Consider the following 20,628-nt stretch of genomic DNA (forward strand, 5'->3'; position numbering starts at 1 on the left):
CTCATGTACTGCATGATACTGCTATTTGGCATCCACTTTGTATAGCCTCTAGTTTCCCTGGGGCCTTGACCTGACAGCAGCCTTCTCACTAGTGCATTCCCCAGACAACACCCTGCAAAGTCACAAGGCAATGTACCTGTTTGTTTTGTTTTTCTCTAGAGTTCTATTCTTGTACACTACATTTTTCCCCATTTTTGTTCAAAATAAGTGTATCATTACTTCCTGTGTTTACTTCAATTGCACTGTACTTGGGGTTCTTGGAAGAAGTCCATACATTAAAGCTACTGTAAGAGTTTTTAAAATTACAGTTAATGTTTCAGAAGAAACCTCAGATTTGCAATTCTTTATCTTTCCATTAAAAGAAGGATTGAAGACATGCTTTCCCTGCTTCACATTTAATCAGATTCTTCTATATTAATGGATAAAAGCTTTGGACCAAATCAGTCTCAACCAGAAACAGTTTATGTTACACAATACTAAAATAAGAGCTAATACTGAATTTTCCACATTCAGAATGTTTGAGAAAGCATATTTTAGTATTATGAGTTTATTTAACAAAAAGTTCGATATAGGAGTGCACACAACCTGATTTTTATATTGTGGTTGAAAAGGTACGATGGAGAGGAGACATGTGGAAGCAGTTGGTTTCTTCTGATGAACACACCCATTGTTTATACTTGTTCCAAGAATTCTAACGTGATACTCTTTCCTCCTATTACCACTATTCCAATATTGTTCTGTTGCCCACTGCTTGCTGCCTCCACGACTATCACAAAATTCATAAAAATATCAAACCCCCACAATATTCCTTTGCATATCTGCCACCATTTAATTTCAGTGATAATTTCTTGTCTATAAATTTTTTCAACTCAGGAGGGTGAGCTTTGCTCATGAAATCTATTTTTCAAGCTCACATATGCCTCCAAATGGAATTCATAATGACCCTCAGGCTCCCACAGTAGGCTCAGTGGATAATGTAACTTGTGACATAACATCTCCAGTTCACCCTAGTGAATGATCACCTCTCCTTTTTCCCGATGCTTTCCCCTCCCCGTCTCTTATTATTTTCTGTTTTTTTTTTTTTAAGATTTTATTTCTTTATTTGAGAGGAAGCATGAGCAAGGGGAGAGGTAGAGGGAGAGGGAGAAGCAGACTCTCCATTGGGCAGGGAGTCTGATGCGGGACTCGATCCCAGGACCCCAGAACCAGGACCTGAGCCCAAGGCCAACGCCCAACTGACTGAGCCACACAGATGCCCCTCCCCTGTCTCTTTAAAGACTCCCACAGAACTTCCTTTAACCTGTTTATTTTGAATGGTAAATCTAGACTTAGTCCTGGGGTTCTTTTTTTTTTTTTTTTTAAGATTTTTAAAATTTATTCATCAGAGAGAGAGAGAGAGAGAGAGAGAGAGAGAGAGAGGCTGAGACACAGGCAGAGGGAGAAGCAGGCTCCATGAAGGGAGCCTGATGTGTGGGACTCAGTCCCAGGTCTTCAGGATCAGGCCCTGGGCTGAAGGCAGCGCTAAACCGCTGAGCCACCCGGCTGCCCAGGGTGTTGTCTTTCTGTGCCTATGAAGGACACCTGTGCATAATGACAGTCCAGATGTCTTAGATACTCCATAAGTAAGAGAAACTTATCCCAATAGGAGTGATAGGGTAGCCCAGGTAAGACCTAGAAAATGTGTAAGGTTAAGAATTAGGATGTGGGGGATCCCTGGGTGGCGCAGCGGTTTGGCGCCTGCCTTTGGCTCAGGGCGCGATCCTGGAGACCCGGGATGGAATCCCACATCGGGCTCCCGGTGCATGGAGCCTGCTTCTCCCTCTGCCTGTGTCTCTGCCTCTCTCTCTGTCTCTGTGACTATCATAAATAAATAAAAAATTAAAAAAAAAAAGTATTAGGATGTGGAACAGGAAGACTGTCCTTGTTTGCACAAATGACTGTGGATTTAGAAAAATAGTTTCTATTTGTTATATTTCCTAGTTATCTCCAGATCTGTAGTTTTATGTTAACTTGTTTTTGTTTCCAGGTATATAGGCATTGCCGACATTCTTTTTTTGACTGTATTGTGGCAAGAATGTCCTCACTAAATTGATATTAGAGAGATGGAGGGTGAATGGGTATTAATTCAGACATTTAGCACTGGGATGTAGGAGGTGAATCTAAGTAAAACTCAATGAAGGCACCATCCTTAGAAAATTAAGACTTATTAAAAGAAGATGTGAAAAATTCTTTCCCACATGGGGAGGGAACTGGAGGTGTCTCCCTTTAGCCACTACAAAGGCAGCTCTTGGTGGTTTCCTCTGATTAATCAGAGGTGGGTTTCTGAGGAGTAGTGAATTCTTCATGATTTAACTGAATTCCTGTGTGTTGCTGAGGACCAGATGCTGTTGGATGACAATGATGACTGTGTTTGCCCAGGCCTAGATCAGGGGCACTGGAGGGAGGAGGGGTATTGAATGATGCTTTATATTTACATGATATTTGAAAATGAAGAAAACTCCTGACAGTGGATTAGGCAAGATTAGCAAGGTATGTGCTATGGTTCTTTTAGTATCCCAGGGATATAGTACCAAGCCCTAGCGTCCCAGGGATACAACCCAACAGATGTCAGATTCACTGTAGATGAATGGCCTTTTAGGGAAGCTGCTGAACTGCTGTGTGGGACCTTCCTCCCTTTTGTAGAGCCAAGATGAGTATAGTCCAATGCTGTGGCTCTGTTCATGGCTCATTTGTCGGAGGAGCAGTTCAACAGTGAGGGGCAGTTAGCATTTCTGTCTCATGCAGACCAACCCAAGTGTCATTGACTACTGAATAATAAAGAAGAGTATATATATATATATATATATATATATATATATACACACACACATATATATATGATCAAATATTAATCAGCCTAAAAAGGAATGAAATTTTGCCATTTGCAGCAACATGGATGGAGCAAGAGAGTTTTCTGGTAAGTGAAATAAATCAGGGAATGTCAAATACCGTATGATTTCTCTCCTATGATAATTTAAAATCAAAATAAGTAGGCAACAGGAAAGAAAACAAGAAAGGGAGGGACAAACTAAGAATCAAACTCAAGGGGGGATCCCTGGGTGGCTCAGCGGTTTGGCGCCTGCCTTTGGCCCAGAGCGTGATCCTGGAGTCCCTGGATCGAGTCCCACATTGGGCTCCCGGCACGGAGCCTGCTTCTCCCTCTGCCTGTGTCTCTGCCTCTCTCTCTCTGTGTCTATCATAAATAAATAAATAAATAAATAAATAAATAAATAAATAAATAAATCTCAATTATAAGAACAAACTGATGGTTGTCAGAGTGGAGGTGGGTACGTGGATGGGTTGAATAAGTAATGGGAATTAGGGATCCCTGGGTGGTGCAGCGGTTTGGCGCCTGCCTTTGGCCCGGGGCGCGATCCTGGAGACCTGGGATCGAATCCCACGTCGGGTTCCCGGTGCATGGAGCCTGCTTCTCCCTCTGCCTGTGTGTCTGCCTCTCTCTCTGTGACTATCATAAATAAATAAAAATAAATCTTTAAAAAAAAAAAAAAAAAAGTAATGGGAATTAAGGCATGCACTTGTGATGAGCACTGGGTGGTGTACAGCATGTAAAATCATTGTTGTACTCCTGAAATAAATATTACCTTGTAAATTAACTAACTGAAATCTAAACAAAAGCTTGGAATGTAAAAAAAAATTTTTTTTGTTTTTTTACTGAGTAAAAACCCTTTTTGTTTTAGATTGACTAACTTGCAGCAGTTGCATAAAATACATCTTTAGAACAAATGGAAACATTTATTTTTCCTCCTTCTTGATTCCTCCCAAAATCAGAAACTCTCAGTGAATATTCCTATGTTTTTATGCAAATATATGTATTTGCATAATTTCTATAACAATCTGTTCTATTATGACAAGACACAATTACAAACCCTGGTTATATAACCAAAACTTGACTGGAGTGTCATAGCTGAGAAAGAGCTGCATAGACTCAGACATGACAAAACAGCTCTAAGGGACTATGATTGACTTTGTGAACCAATGAAGCCCTCTGGGAAATATCAGCCTGATACGTTGCTTTGAGAGTTCCCAGCAGCCTCACCAGGTCAGTAAAGAAAATCATGTCCTAACAGGTGCCAGGACCTAGGATATTTGGGGACCTCAAGAAGAGTGGAATTTATCCATACATGTATGTACTGCAGGAAATCTGATGGCAAGGATTTTGCATGACCTGTGGCCTGGAGAGGCTATTAAAAGTTCAATCTGGAGAATCATTGTGAATAGTTCACCAAAGTTATTTTTTAAAAATCTCTAAGTCAAACCTCTATTCTTGATGCAGTTATTTATGCAAAAATTCAGGCCTAGTGTTCTTTTTTTTTTTTTTTTAAGATTTTATTTCTTTATTCATGAGAGATGGAGAGAGTCAGAGACATAGACAGAGGGAGAAGCAGGCTTCCCCGGGAAGCCTGATGTGGGACTCCATCCCAGAACCCTGGGATCATGACGTGAGCCAAAGGCAGACGCTCAACTGCTGAGCCACGCAGGCATTTCCCAGTGTTCTTTCTTGAACTACCTTTATTTTACGATGAATACAGTGTTATTTTGGCTATGATTGGTAACAGCGAGGGTGATTATAGAGAACAGTTTGTTTCAATAATACATCTTTGTAGAGAAATATTTCAGTACTATTCATTACAAACTAGGTGAGATCCTGATTTCTCCTGGTGTCACCCATAACTGGCTCCAAATCCCCAAATTAATATTTTGATTTTTCTCCCACATTTCTGCCTTGGAATCATTGAAAATAAATCTCCCTTTATTCATGAGATCTGTAGACTTAATATAAATGACCTTATGTAACAAAATCTTCCTTAAAAAAAAAAAATTATTCATGAGACACAGAGAGGCAGAGACCCAGGCAGAGGGAGAAGCAGGCTCCATGCGGGGAGCCCAATGTAGGACTCGATCCTGGGATTCCAGAATCACGACCTGGGCCAAAGGAAGGCGCCAAATTGCTGAGCCACCCAGCCGTCCCACAAAATCTTCCTAATAGCTCATGTATAGACCACCTTAATCACTCGATGTACCCCTGAACACATGAACAGATGCATTTCAACTATAACAGGAAGATATATCAGGTGGTTGCTATCTGTCCTCACTCTATCTGAAGATACTTCAAGTCTGATATCTAGATGTCTGTTCAACTGGCTAGTCTTAGAGGTCAGAAACTGGCTTAGCATTTGTTCTAATCATTAACATATTTCTTCTTTTGTTTTCTTATAAATGCCTAAATGCCTCATTTAATTATATTCCTTGAGCCACAGGGCTAACTTTGAAAATATACCTGGGTCATTGCCTCCTGAAGTGACTTTGACTATACTGACCTATTGTTAGACTTCAATGCTGATCAGTGATGTCAAACAATCTACCAGGTCAACTTTTTTTTTTTCAGGTCAACTTTTAACATGTGAAACTCCTAAGGAAGTTACAGATGGGAGAACTGAATTCTTCAGGACAGCCTCTCCATCCACCAACCACTAAATATACCTATTGGGTCTGTGGATAATTTGAGTTGAAGATACTTGAGAACCTGCAGGCTCAAGAAAACCTTTCCTGCTCCCTTAACCACACAGTAGATCTAAATTGAGGGTCTTTCCCAGATAAGGGTTATTCACAGAGACATAGTTTATCCCATTGACCCACCTGTAATGTAGGACACATATCTAATTCCCAAATATATTTTCTTCTTATCACTCTGTAAAGTGTTTTCCTCTTCTTTGAAGCTCCACACTCCTGACCCCTTTTGCCTTAGTTCATGATGCCATTTGTACCTCATCTTGCCTCACATTCTTTGGAATTTCGATGCCTATGTACATTCCCTATACATTCATCTATTTTTTTTTTATTTTTTTTTAAATTTATGATAGTCACGCACAGAGAGACAGAGAGAGGCAGAGACGCAGGCAGAGGGAGAAGCAGTCTCCATGCACCGGGAGCCCGACGTGGGATTTGATCCCGGGTCTCCAGGATCGCGCCCTGGGCCAAAGGTAGGCGCCAAACCGCTGTACCACCCAAGGATCCCTACATTCATCTATTTAACTTTATTTTCTCCTGTTACTCTGCTCATGTCCGTTTAATTTTTATTCCAGCTAGGAGGATATTTAAGGGGACAAGAACTCTTATTCTCTCACAGCAGATTTGGTTTTAATGCCTCATCTTCTGCATCCTATTTAAAGTATAAAAAGAAGGTGGGGCCGTAGGAAGTACTTCTACAGGAGTTGATACTTTTTTAGTTCATTTTTTGTCACTATTCCAGAAGATTCCTTATATGTTTTCCTGCCTGGTTACTACCTTGTCACTGTTTCTTTACAAGGTTCTCAATAGCAGTAAAATATTTATCCCCCTTGGTTCTTTTGTTTAATAGTTGGCCATCTTGAGGTGGGTACCTAAACACAAAAATTCGGTATATTGAAGGGTTCTCATTTAGGCCACTTGAGAATTAAGAGATCATCATTAGTGTGATTTTTGGTTCATTTAGACACTTGGGAATATATAATCCATGTGTGTTAAACATGTTTCCTACCAGATCGTTGGAGGTTGATGTTCTATTCCTTTTTGACATTGTGATTGTTTATTTCCATCCTAGTGGTTGAACTATTCCGCACTACCTAAAAGGTTTTAGCTGTGAATGAGTGTGCTAATTAGAGGGATCTTGCTCTTTCAGGTGTCACCATGGAAATGGCCTACAATATTTTGTGTCTCATTTTTTTCTGGAGTTAGCCTGGCTGTATTCAGAGTACTCATTGGCTGCAGTCTCATTGGCTGATTCTTCTATGCTTCCCCTGGTGGAGCAGCTAAATTATTTGTATTTTAAGTGGGAATCCCTGTGGGATGGCTATCGGGTGCTGAAGTTGACTGCCACTCTCTACTGATCGAAATTGATGTCTTTTGTGTTTGGATTCATTCAGAATCTCATGTACAGAATGCATCAAGCATTTAAATCGGCCACAGTGGGGATCCCTGGGTGGCTCAGCGGTTTAGCACCTGCCTTTGGTCCAGGGCGTGGTCCTGGGATCTGGGATCGAGTCCTGCATTGGGCTCCCAGCATGGAGCCTGCTTCTCCCTCAGCCTGTGTCTCTGCCTCTCTCTCTCTCTCTCTCTCTCTAAGTCTATCATGAATAAATAAATAAAATCTTTAAAAATAATAAAAAATAAAAACAACGTAAAAAAAAAAAATCGGCCACTGTGTGAAGAATCTTAAATTTCTAAGAGGCAGATGCATCTGTGCCACAGACCTGCCATCTGTGTTCCTCCTGCCCTAAAATGAATTGTGGCTATGTCGTAGCACAAAAGAAAATCATCAAAAAGAAAGAAAGAAAGAAAGAAAGAAAGAAGAAAGAAAGAAAGAAAGAAGAAAGAAAGAAAGAAAGAAAGAAAGAAAGAAAGAAAGAAAATCACCTTCATTTTAGTAGAGTCATAACACCAACATGAGCTCATTTTGTAACATGAGCATAATGGACTATGCGTGGGGAGCTAGATCAGACACACTGGTTCCCATTGGTAGCCTTACTGAGCCACCTTGGCAACCCCCTTTTTAATGTTTTATTTTCATGCCACATAGTTGAAGTAATAGTTCCTTGTAGGAACAGATAGTGACCTATTTTGGTGTATAGGTAGCAAAACAGCTACAACCTCTGTCACCGGGAAGAAGTTATAGAAGATGAGCCCTTCATCCATCAACTGCCTTAAAGATTGAAGGATTTTTATATACAATGGAATATTACTCAGCTGCAAAAAATAATGAAATCTTGCCATTTGCAATGACTTGGATTGAGCTCACATATTATGCTAAGTGACATAAGTTAGAGAAGACAAATGCCTTATGAGTTCATTCATACATGGAATTTAAGCTATGAGACAATTGAATGTAGGAGGAATAAAAGAGGGAACTCAGGGCTATGGAGGATATTGTTTAAGGAGTGGATGAAATGAGCGAAGGTGTAAGAAGGGCATGAGTGATGAGCACTGGGTGTTGTATATAAGTGATGAATCACTAAATTCTAGTGCTGGAACTATTACACTATGTGTTAACTAATAGTGAATTAAAATTTGAAACTACAAAAAAAAGTTTAAAGACAGAAAATAGGTCATTGGTGAGATGATGAGAGAAACAGAAAAATATTCACTTTTTAGCTCAGATGGCTGTCCTTTCACCTGCATAGTTGCTTTTTATTGTTTATGATTTTTAAAGTTCTTATTTATTTATTTATTTATTTATTTATTAGAGATAGAGCACAAGTAGGGGGAGCTACAGGAAGAGGGAAATGGAGAAGCAGCCTTCCCATAGATCAGGGTCCCTGCCTTGGGTTTTGATCCTAGGTTCCCGAGATCATGACCTGAGCTGAAGGCAGGTATCCCTGCCTGCATAGTTTTGATGAGGATCCAATAAGTGCTGGCTTCTCTATCCTCAAAGGATCTCATTACTTCCTTTACTTCTCACCAAAAGTTAATATTGAACTAAATGAAAAGCACCATAGAAATTTTTCAAAGTATTTTCAGGTGTATAAATTTGAGGAGTGATGCCTGTGTGGCACTGTCTGCTGACCTGCAGACTCTTGCTTTTGGCTTAGGTTTTGATCTCTGGTCCTGGGATGGAGCCCCATGGAATTGGGCTGCCAGCGCAGTGCAGAATCTGCTTGAGACTGTCTCTCTCTCTGCCCCTCCCACCAATCCCATTCTCTTTCTCTCTCTCTCTTCCAAATAAACTAACCTTTAATTTAAAAAAAAGAGAAATCCGGGGATTCCTGGGTGGCTCAGTGGTTTTTAAAGGCCTGCCTTCGGCCCAGGGCGTGATTCTGGAGTCCTGGGATCGAATTCCACGTCGGGCTCTCTGCATGGAGCCTGCTTCTCCCTCTGCCTGTGTCTCTGCCTCTCTCTCTCTCTCTCTCTGTCTCTCATGAATAAATAAATAAAATCTTTTAAAAAAGAGAAATTTGTGGAAATATATAGGACTTAATACCCCCTACAGAAGCATACCTCACCCTCCAGTACTAAGCATATAATCATTAACTTCAAACATTAAAAGAGTTGTTCTTGGGACACCTGGGTGGCTTAGTTGTTTACATATCTCACTTTGGCTTGGGTCATGATCTCAGGTTCCTGGGATAGAGCCCTGTAGTGGGGTCCCTTACTCAGCGAGACTCTGTTTGTCCCTTTCCCTCTGCCCCCCCAACCCCGCCCGACTCTTTTTTATTTAAATTTTATTTATTTGTTCATGAGAGACACAGAAAGAGACATAGGCAGAGGGAACAGCAGGCTCCCGGTGAGGAGCCTGATGTGGGACTCAATTCCAGGACCCCAGGATCATGCCCTGATCCGAAGTCAGATGCTTAATCCCTGAACCACCCAGGTGCCCCCCCGCCAACTCTTGCTGTTTCTCTCTCCAATAAAATCTTAAAAAGAATAAAAATAAAAAATAAAAGTCACTCTTTCTGAGCCCAAGTCCTGTTCCTCTGCTCCCTCAATTAACTTTACATTACCCCATAAAGCATCACAAGAATGGTCTTCCCATTGTGTTAAAGGATCCCACAATTTTCCCCCAAACCCCAAGCCAGCTCGCATTCCTTCATGAAGCCACACAAGGCATGGGTTTTGGTTAGAAAGGAATTTCAGCTTTATTTAGGAGGCCAACCACTTGGGTAGAAGACGGACTCCTGTCCAAGAACCAACTCCAAGGATTTTGGTGGTCCTCAGAATTTTAAAGAAACTTGAGGGCAGCTAATCAGAAGGGAAGCAGGGTGGTCTGTAACACTTACTGATGCCTGTAGACCCACTGGTGCCACCTACAGATGCTATGGAGTGCTTGGAGGTTGTGTATGGGTGCCCCCGGGGACCTTGTGCATGAAGGTTGGAGTCTCTGTCTTTCTAGGAAACGGTGAATGATGTACACATACGCAAGGAAAAGTTTACTTCATCCCTCTCCCAGGCTAAAGGTGCGTGCTGAAATTTACAGACTACTAAATTGGCCAGAGGGGCGCAGGCATGGCTTCTACAGAACTTTAAAAAATGTCCTCTAGGTTTATTCTGTGGCCGAAATGGAATTATTTCCTTCTTTTGTGAGGCTCATATATATATGAACAATCAATTTGATGGGGACTTCTATGAGGAAGATAGCTGATACCATAGGATAACTTTTTATATCATAATTGATGAAGTGAGGTCCAGAGCCGACGACCAAGAAAGAACTCTTGAGACATCTTTGGTGCAAAATGGTGGTTTTATTAAAGCCCAGGACCTGTGGGAAGGAAGACCTGCTGCCCCGAGCTTGTGAGGAGTGGCTGATTATATACTTTCAAGTTGGGAGGGGTTTAGAGATAGCGTAGTCTCTAAGGAATTTTGGAAGCAAGGTTTCCAGGACCTAGAGGGGGCTAGCTATTGTTGGGAAAATGTCAGTTATTACCATCTAATTAAACCTTTAGTCATAATGAAGAAGTTTTGGAATATAGGTCTGGAGCCGATGACCAATAAAGAATTCTTGAGAGGCCCTTTGGTGCAAAATAGTGGTTTTATTAAAGCCCAGGGACAGGACCCTTGGGAAGAAAAACTGCTGCGCTGGGCCTGTGAGAAGTGGCTGATTATATGCCTGGGAGGTGGGAGGGGTTTGAGGATAGCATACTCTCTAAGGAATTTTGGAAGCAAAGTTTCCAGGACCTTCGTGGGGCTAGCTATTATTGGGAAAAGGTCAATTATTACTGTCCAGTAAAACCTGAGTCATGAGACCCTTCATATGTATATCGGCGGGCCACGTGTTTGGGTGATGATTGCCAGCATGTCCCTTGGGGGTCTAGAGATAAAGGAAATTTCTAAAGGAATTTTTATACATTAAAGTAGACTTACAGGCTCCTAGGGGTCAACCTAAGATTGTCTTTTGCCCTTAGCAAAGTATGAACATTGAGGCAGTTGAGTCCATAGAGGAATATCCCTCTGCCTGTTTCAAGAACTTGTCAATGTGTTGCTTTGGGCTTGTGTTTTGTCCTCAGCTAGTCCTGTGTCCCCCATCATTTCCCCCCTGAACAGTTTTGACCCTTAAATCTTTGAGGTTGTTGAAAGTGGAAGGTCTCATCTTCTGTAACTTCTTCCTGCTGAGTAGGGGCATAGAAATGTCCCTACCTGTGGATCACTTGGGGTATATATTGGGGAGTTATAAAAAGGAGAAGGCAGCTGAATCCAATGAGGACAACACATGAACCTCCTTGGGAAGATAGGATCATCTGTCATTTGGAAGTTATGGCAGTGAAGGAGTCTTTGCAGTAGGCAGTGAGACACGAGAAATCACAAAACAAGGTTAATATTAGATTGAGAAAGTGAAGACTTTTGACTTTAATAATTTTCCTCCAGTCCAGGAGTTTAAAGCAACCACTAAAGGAAAGGTATTATTTAAAGCACCAATTTGAGTATTCATGTCAGATAGTAGCCCAGATATATTTTTGTGGTAATCTGGAATGTATACACACAGCATTCCGTTTTTTATGATAGTGTAAGTTCTACCTTGTGCAACAGTTAAAACATCTATTTTGGGGATCCCTGGGTGGCGCGGCGGTTTAGCGCCGCCTGCAGCCCAGAGCATGATCCTGGAGACCCGGGATCAAGTCCCACATCAGGCTCCCTGCATGGAGCCTGCTTCTCCCTCTGCCTGTGTCTTTGCCTCTCTCTCTCTCTCTCTCTCTCTGTGACTATCATAAATAAATAAATAAAAATTAAAAAAAATCTATTTTGTAAAACTGCTTCACACATTTGTGTTACTTTAGTATTTAATAAAGAAATGCTACATTGAGTGTCATTTAGGGCTTTGACCATGTACTTATTAAGAGTTCTATGTTCCGGGATGCCTGAGTGGCTCAGTGGTTGAGAGTCTGCCTTCAGCTCAGGGTGTGATCCCGGGATCCGGGATTGAGTCCCACGTCGGGCTCCTTGTAGGGAGCTTGCTTCTTCCTCTGCCTGTGTCTCTGCCTCTGTGTCTCTCATGAATAAATAAACAAAATCTTAAAAAAAAAAAAAAAAGAGTTCTATGTTCCAAACATCCTCTGGTCTCAAAGAGGGAACAAAGATGGATACTAGGTAATCATAACAATGAAACAAAATGTGTTCACTGTTGTTTTAAATTTGGAAGGTTGGCTGGGGTGATAATGGTAATAATGCATCTGTGCATCCAGGCACAGCCTAGACTATAGTGGCCTATCCAGCCATAACCTATCAAAGCCTGGCCATGAATTAGAGTGGCATAGCCATTGGGTCATATTAGAAGACAGTCATACAGTTTTGGGTATCCCTAAGTGTATCATCTAATTCAATCATAAAGAAAGTAGGGTCATCCATTATCTCTGTTAAGTCCATAGTTAACTCTAGAGTAAGGTATGTTCTGGCTTTTAGGAAACTGATTGTCATCCTAGCCATAGAGAATTGGTTAGAGTGCTAGCTGGGTTACACAATTTTGGGGGAAGCAATCCTATTCTTTTTTTTTTTTTTAGCTGTTTAAATAATCATATGCCTCTGGGGTCCTGTTATCCCGACAGAATAAGAAATAAGATGATTGTCTATACATGAGCTATTGTGGCAATTTCTCTGAGGTTTACGTCAAGTTGTTCTAGGTTAGGTAAACACTTAAAGACAATCACAACTAGAATTTTACATCTGTGAAGGCGTGTTATTGAAGACATAGTTTCTCTCTATAATAACCCTCATTTGTTTAAGTCAAATTCTTTTTTTTAAGGTATTATTTATTTATTTGACAGAGAGAGAGCACCAGGAGGGGGAGCAGCAGAGGGAGAGATAGAAGCAGACTCCCCACTGAGCAGAGAGCCCGATGCAGGGCTTGATCCCAGGGCCTTGGGATCATGACCTGAGCCAAAGGCAGAAACTTAACCAGCCGAGCCACTGAGGTGCCCCAATAACCCTCATTTTTAATCAGAGGTAGCCAAATAAGGGCTGGCCTGTCTGTAAAACATGTCCAGTTTTAATAAACTTGGCCTAATTATTTACTTAAGCTCAGCAAGAATAATGATTGATCATATAGATCTTTTAGAACCTGCTTTGCTGGAACTTTTTATAAGGAATCTCTAGGTTGGACTTTTAGTAGCCTCTCCAGGCCAGAAGCCAAGAAAAGCCAAGTATTTGTCATCAGATATGCCTGCAATATCTGTAGATTTGGGTAGATTCCTCTTCATGAGGTCCCCAAAGTATCCTGAGTTTCCTGCACCTGCCAGGAAGTGACATTCTTTACTCACCTGGTGAGGCTGCTGGGAACTTTGTAATTACGCAAGGTATCAGGCCAATATTTCCAAGTGGCTTTGTGGCTCCATGTTTCATAAAGTCAACCTTGGTTCCTTAGAGCAGTTTGGTCATATCTGAGTCTGTGTATGTCTCTGAAATATGACATTCCAGTGAAAGCCTTCATAAAATAACCAATGATTCCAATGGTGTCCTTTTTTTTTTTTTTTCCGATGGTGTCCTTTTACAAAAACAGATTCTTATTGCATTGATGCAAATGACTATGATTGCCATGGAAGAGTACTTACTAGAGACATTTTGAGTTTCAGAGTGTTCAAGTAGAGAGAAAACTTAATGCTTTAATTTGTTTACAAATGAATACTATATCACATTTCTGTAAATCAGATATCTTAAGAGAAAATTTTAACCTGGGAGAGCAAACATGACGAACAGGGCTGGCAGCACACACACAAACTTCCCCCACAAAAAACCCAGCCCCTTCCTCTAGGTGGACTTGCAGTTTGGAAGACCCTGACCTGCTGCAGCCTCGTCTGCTGGCAAAGCAATAAAGCTACTGTTCTTTTTTCTTAAGGATTTTATTTATTTATGAGAGAGAGAGAGAGAGAGAGAGAGAGAGAGACACGCAGAGACACAGGCAGAGGGAGAAGCAGGCTCCATGCAGGGAAATAAAATCTTTAAATAAAATCTTTTAAAATAAAATCTTTAAAATAAAATAAAATAAAATTATGGCTATATAGAAGTTTTCCTTTTTTATAGTATATCAAATTTTTATTTTTATTTTATTATTTTATTTTTATTTTTTAAAAGATTATTTATTTATTTATTCATGAGAGACACAGAAAGAGGCAGAGACACAGGCAGAGGGAGAAGCAGGCTCCATGCAGGGAGCCCGTCGTGATCATACCCTGGGCTAAAGGCAGACGCCCAACCACTGAGCCATCCGGGCTGCCCAGTATATCAAATTGTCTTAGTCTGGTTTGGTAATTCCATAATAATGTGCTTCCTTTTTTCTGGAACAGTCTACCACATTAGCGAATTGTGGTTTCAGGTTTACTCGTGTATTATGTTATAGGATGAGAATTTTCACATCAGTACATTTAAAGACAGTGCGAGTGTCACTCAAATAAGAATAAGCTTAAGCCTTTTGCCAATGAAATTATGTGTATGTTTGTCTTGGATTTGTATATCACACATACATAGTCTGTGACTTCTGTTTATTTCTCTTCTTGGTTAGTGGTCAGTGAATGTTGTATTATGTCTAACAGTTGTCATAACGATGTTATCTAGTTATTGGTGAATTTTACTCTCTTTGCATGAGAGAAACACTTCTTTGATATCAAGGTAATTTTGAAACATTTTATACCTCTGTATAACGTTTTGCTATTACATTTTATCCTTAATTGTGGTGTTATACCCATGGTATGCCTTGGTGCTATTCTCATTAACTTTTGTCTTCTGTATGTATTTTCATTGTAGAGACCTTAGAGATTACTTAAAACACATTAGAAGTGAAACAAACCATGAAAAAATCATCAATTGCATACAAAACTCTTCTACCGGGGATCCCTGGGTGGCGCAGCAGTTTGGCGCCTGCCTTTGGCCCAGGGCGCGATCCTGGAGACCCGGGATCGAATCCCACGTCGGGCTCCCGGTGCATGGAGCCTGCTTCTCCCTCTGCCTGTGTCTCTGCCTCTCTCTCTCTCTGTGACTATCATAAATAAATAAAAAAAATTTTAAAAAAAAAAACTCTTCTACCTATTATTTTCACACTTGCACGCACTTTGTTACCTATATTACAAATTCTATTTTATGTTGTGTAATTTTTATTACCTAGATTAATGACATACTTTTATTTAAAAGAATCTGTACCAGAAATAAAAGTGACATGTGCTGCCTAATTGCAACGGTATAATTAGGTAAATATTTATGTTTAGCAGAGAGATTTATGTTGTCATGTGGTATCAATTACTGCTTAGAATCTTTTTATTTCATCTAGAAAGAATTCCTTTAACATTTCTTGTAGGACAGGTTTATGGGTAAACTTGGGTTTTATTTTGGAAAATCTTCATTTCTATATCTATGGAAGACAATTTTGCCAGGGAAAGTATTCCTGGTGGCTATATTTTGATCTTTCAGTACTTGAATATATTATCCCATGCATCTTCTTAACAGGTCTGCTGAGGATCCCACTAGTAGTCTTTTTTTTTTTTTTTAATTTTATTCATGAGAGACACACAGAGAGAGGCAGAGACACAGGCAGAGAGAGAAGCAGGCTCCATGCAAGGACCCTGATGTGGGACTCGATACCTGTACTCCAAGATCACACCCTGGGTCAAAGGCAGACGCTCAACAGCTGAGCCACTCAGGGATCCCCCCAGTAGTAGTCTTATAGGAGCTCTCTTGTACAGGGTGAGTTGCTTTTTTATGCTGTTTCAAAATTTCTTTTCACATGTGATTTTTGATAGGTTAATTACACTGTGTGACTATATTCATATCCTGCTATTTATCCTACTTAGGATTTATCGACTTTGAATGTGTCTCTTTTTTTCCATCTATGTGGCTCTCCTCTCATGAGGTTCCCTTATGTGTATATTGGACCACTTGCTGGTGTCCCACAAGTCCCTTAGCCTCTGTCTTGTTCCACATATTTCTTTGCTCACCTCAGTGGAGAATTTAGAAAAGGTGTCTTTAAGATGTATGATTATTCCTTCTGCTTCATCAAATCTGTTGCTGACTACTCAGTGAATTTTTAAGCTCAGTTATTGTACTCTTCTTCAGCTCCTTATTTCTGGTTCATTGATGTTATACTGTCTCTCTCTCTCTCTTTTTTTCTGCCTCTTTGGATTTATATTTTGGTCATGCATAGTTTTCCTGATGATAACATTGAGTTATTTACTATTTTCTCTTCTGCCTCTATGAGCAGCTTTATGATGGTTATTGGAATACTGTGTCAGGCAGTTAATACATTTTTTTTGCAATGAATAGTTCTTTATTAACGTAGGGCCAGGTTTGGGGATTTATTTTCTTCCTCTGATTTTCTTCCTCTGATTGGACATTTTTCTATTTCTTTGTATGCCTTGTGATCTTTAGGAAGGAGGTATTTGGGAATTAAAAGAAAATAGCCTGTTTGCCCAGGGTTATAGACTTGGTTTCTTTAGGAGTACACAAATAATAGCAATTCTGGGGCCTGTCACACATTTCTGAGCATTAGTCATGTCTGAGTTTGTAATTTCCCAGTTTAAGAAAATAGAGTTACTTCTTTAGAATGCTTTGATACCTTCCTCTCTCTTTTTCAGTCTCTTCCTTGTTTGAGCAAATGCTCACTCTGAGCAGACACCACAATGCATCCAGAGGGTGCTGTCATTTCTTCTGTTTTCCATGTCAGGCAGGTGAAAAGAAGCCAGGTCACTGAATATACAGGTCACTAATTTGTTTCTTTCCTGAGGAGAGGTAAGAGTTTACGTATGCTGTTGACGCGAAGTTTTAGGGAAGTTGAGGACCTGTTGTGGGCGAGTGTCACAAACTTCCCTTGTCTCTTCCATGTGGCTCTTCATTTGTACATGCTGGGGGTGTTGTGTTTTTTTTCTTGGCTTCTGGAGCATTGTAAAAGGTAATTTAGTCCATCTTTGTCTCCATGGAGGAGCAAATTCCTGGTGATTCCTATTTCTCCATTTTGTTGCCGCCCTATAATGGGTATTAATTTTGTACTTTAGCATTTTAACATATATGCATGTCAATGTAGTAAGTGATATAACTTACTTGACATCTTGTAGTTTTGTCTTTGCATTACACCCTAGGCTTGTTGGCAAAGACAGGGAAAGAAGATTCATTGCATAGAGTGATATGGAAAGATGTGGAATCATAGGCCTGAGTATTGTGCTCGCTTCGGCATATATTCATTTATATTTAATGAATGACTGGGAAGGTGATGGGGGCCTAGGGTTAGTGAAAGCAGGAAGGATGTTATAACGGATATAACCCAAGTAGGACAATTACCCATAATGAAATACTTAGTGCCAGAAGAGATCAAGGATATATAACTATGGGGGAAAACCCCTCCTAAGTCCGTTATATTGGCAGAATGAAGTCTTTTAACCCCAAGTACCCAAATCCATTTTTAAAAAACATGTATTTTCTAAAAGGACATTTAGAAATTTTGGAAAGTCACCTAGTCCATGCCAAAAGTAATCCTTCAAAGCGTTTTCAAATATCAGATTGGATTAATTATTCCCTGAAACATTTCTGAAAGTTAATTATTTAAAAATGACATAAATTCAAAATGTGATTGGTTTAAGACCTCCCCTTTCATTCAGATGGTTCATTATTCTCCCACCAATACAATCCTGTCTTGTTCAAAAGTCTCTAATTTTGATAAACACAGGAGCACATTTATTGGCACATTACTGTTCAGTGGTTATCACATAATATTTAATTTGGAGCAGGTTTCACGTGTTATGAACTTAGGAGGATCTTTAATGAAGACTCTACCTTCCATAATTACAAAGGTGTTTTTAATAGAGACAGACTCCTAATGCAATGAATCTGGGGGAAAATGCCCTTTAACCAAGGGTCAAATCCTGGTAAACCTCAGAGAACTTAGTCCCCAGAGAACCAGTATAAAAGTAATGAATATCAGAAAGTCTTATGGAGCTCAATTCTTAGTGTGCAGCTTTGTATCTTCACAAGAGAGAGGACTTACAAATGTAGTAACCATGGAAAAGTTTTAACTTGTGTTCAAATTTCCTTCAACAGCTGACATTTAGAATAGGAAGAAAATTTAAAAATGTATAAAATGTGGCAAAGTCGTAAAGTAGCACTTAAAACTTAACAGACTAAGGAAAGACATAGTGAGGACCAGGCTGGCAAATTTAAAATAAAATGTGAGAAAGCATTTAAGCAGAAATGCAAAGTGTGTGAACAGCAGAGGGTGCATAGTGGAGAGAAGCTCTTAAGTGTAAAGAATGTGGCAAGGCATTTAATTCATAATCAAAACTATTCAACATGAGTTAATACATCCAGTGGAAATTCCTTACAGTTGTCAAGAATGGTGGCAAAGTCTTTTCCTAGAACTGCACCCTTACTGAACATCAGACAAAGTCTAGTTGGTAGAAACCCTAGGAAAGTAAAATTGATGCAAGACCTGTGTTTTTCTTTTCTGAACTCTGTACTAAAATCAGACTCTTTATAAAGGATAAAAAAAATTTTTTTTTAAAAACGTTGAGGACATAAATAATTGCTAAACTGTGTAATGGAAAGCAATCTAAATAACATTAGAGAATTCACAGGAGAAAGCAGTAAGTCAATATCACTTTTCAGAGATTATTCTAAATCAGCATATTTGTCATAGAGAAGAAAAATCAAATAGATAAATTACATTTTAGCTGTGGAAATGGTAGCATGAGAGGTGCCAACCCCTCCACAATTGAAAATCTGCCTGTATCTTTTGTGTTTCCCAAACTGAATACCATACCTACTTTTGCACGGAAATAGCATATTATTGACCAGAAATCTCACCTAGAACATTAACAATCATCTCATTCTTTGTATGTAGTCTGTAGTATGTATTGTATTTTTAGAGCGAAGTAAGCTTCAGAAAATAAAATATTGGGATCCCTGGGTGGCGCAGCGGTTTGGCGCCTGCCTTTGGCCCAGGGCACAATCCTGGAGACCCGGGATCGAATCCCACATCAGGCTCCCGGGGCATGGAGCCTGCTTCTTCCCAAATTCCTGTTTCCCAATTAGCAGCCTTGTGATTGTAATGAGCCATGTTTCCTCTGTATCCAGGACCTCTTAGGCTGGGAAGGGGGTACAAAATCTCTCATCTTGCTGATACATATCAATTGTATGCTTCTGCTCAATTGTTTCTTTACCCCTCTCCCTTAGAAAGCTTACGGTAGGGGATGCCTGGGTATCTCAGTGGTTGAGCGTTTGCCTTTAGCTCTGGGCATGATCCTGGGGCCCAGGGATGGAGTCCCATATCGGGCTCCCTGCAGGGGGCCTCTTTCTCTCTCTGCCCATGTCTCTGTCTCTCTCTCTGTATCTCTCATGAATAAATAAATAATTAAATAAAATTAAAAAAAAAAAAGAAAACTCACTATAGAAATTTAAGATAGACCCTCACTGGTTTTTGTTTTCTTTACCAGGTTGAATGCAAAACTCACAGGGACAGTGCCAAGGTGAATGTTCGAGGTCACTCAATGTTTCTGCGGTGTAACATGCTGATCATAGTCATGGAAAATATTTTGTCATGGAAATTGAAGAGGTTTTTATCCCAGATCCTGTGTGAGATTGAGTGTTTGATGAGGTGGTATGGGAGGATTAGGCAGAAACCAAGGCAGGGCAAACTGAGTGTAGATATTGCTAGAAGACGATTCTTTATGAATTAAATTTATCCATGTGTTATGAATGGACACGTTGAATGTTTTTGTTACAATTGTCATTCCTCTGATGTTTGTGTATAAAAAAAGCTTTGGAAGGTAGTGATAGTATCTTGCTCTTGTGGAGGACAGATTGGTTGATTGTACAGGAAAGCAGGTGCCTCTTTCCATGGCAAAGGATCCAGCAGATGTGCCAGACCAGGTTTACCAAACAGAACTGCAAAACTCCAGTGCTAGGGGAATATAGCATCTAAAATTCATGCATTTTTTTCCCCTCCACTATTCTTTAGTTTTTCAATTTATTGTTTTTCTTTTTCAACCAATTTCTTATTTTATCAACTTTAAAATTTTTCATTTTTACAGTTATATTCTCTCTTTTCACTGTATGTATGTATGTATGTATGTATGTATTTATTTATTTTTTATCCATAAGCTTTTTTCTTTCTTTACAATTTTGGGGTGCAGTTTCTTCTAACAGACATAAACCCAGAATCTAGTATATGGCTCTATTCTCTTCATCTATCTGATCATATTTTCCCCCCTATTTTTCTTTTCTTGTTTTTTCTTTGTTTTGTTAGTCTTTTAATTTTCATTTTTACAGTTGCATTCAATCCTTTCAATATATACATTTTTTCCTTTTGTATGTATATGTTTATCTTTCTTTACAACTTTGAGGTGCAGTTTCTTCTAATAAACTGTTCAAAACACACTCAGGATATGGTGAATTGCTCTGTTCTGTTCACTGGTTTTTTGTTTTTTTTTTTAATTTGTCTTTTAATTTTGTTTTATATTCAATCCTTTCATTGTATTTAATGTATTTTTTTTTTGGTACATATATGTGTTTTTCTTTTTTTTTTTTTTAAGATTTTATTTATTTATTCATGAGAGACACAGAGAGAGAGAGAGAGGCAGAGACACAGGCAGAGGGAGAAGCAAGTTCCATGCAGGGAACCCCATGTGGGACTCGATC

General features: G+C 39.7%; 1 pseudogene; it reads right to left on the minus strand.

Moving 5' to 3' along the window:
• Positions 1-671: 671 nt before the first annotated feature.
• On the minus strand, positions 672-892 carry LOC121484214 (annotated as a pseudogene).
• Positions 893-20,628: the final 19,736 nt, after the last annotated feature.

Source organism: Vulpes lagopus, chromosome 2 (assembly GCF_018345385.1).
Source record: "Vulpes lagopus strain Blue_001 chromosome 2, ASM1834538v1, whole genome shotgun sequence".
NCBI lineage: Eukaryota > Metazoa > Chordata > Mammalia > Carnivora > Canidae > Vulpes > Vulpes lagopus.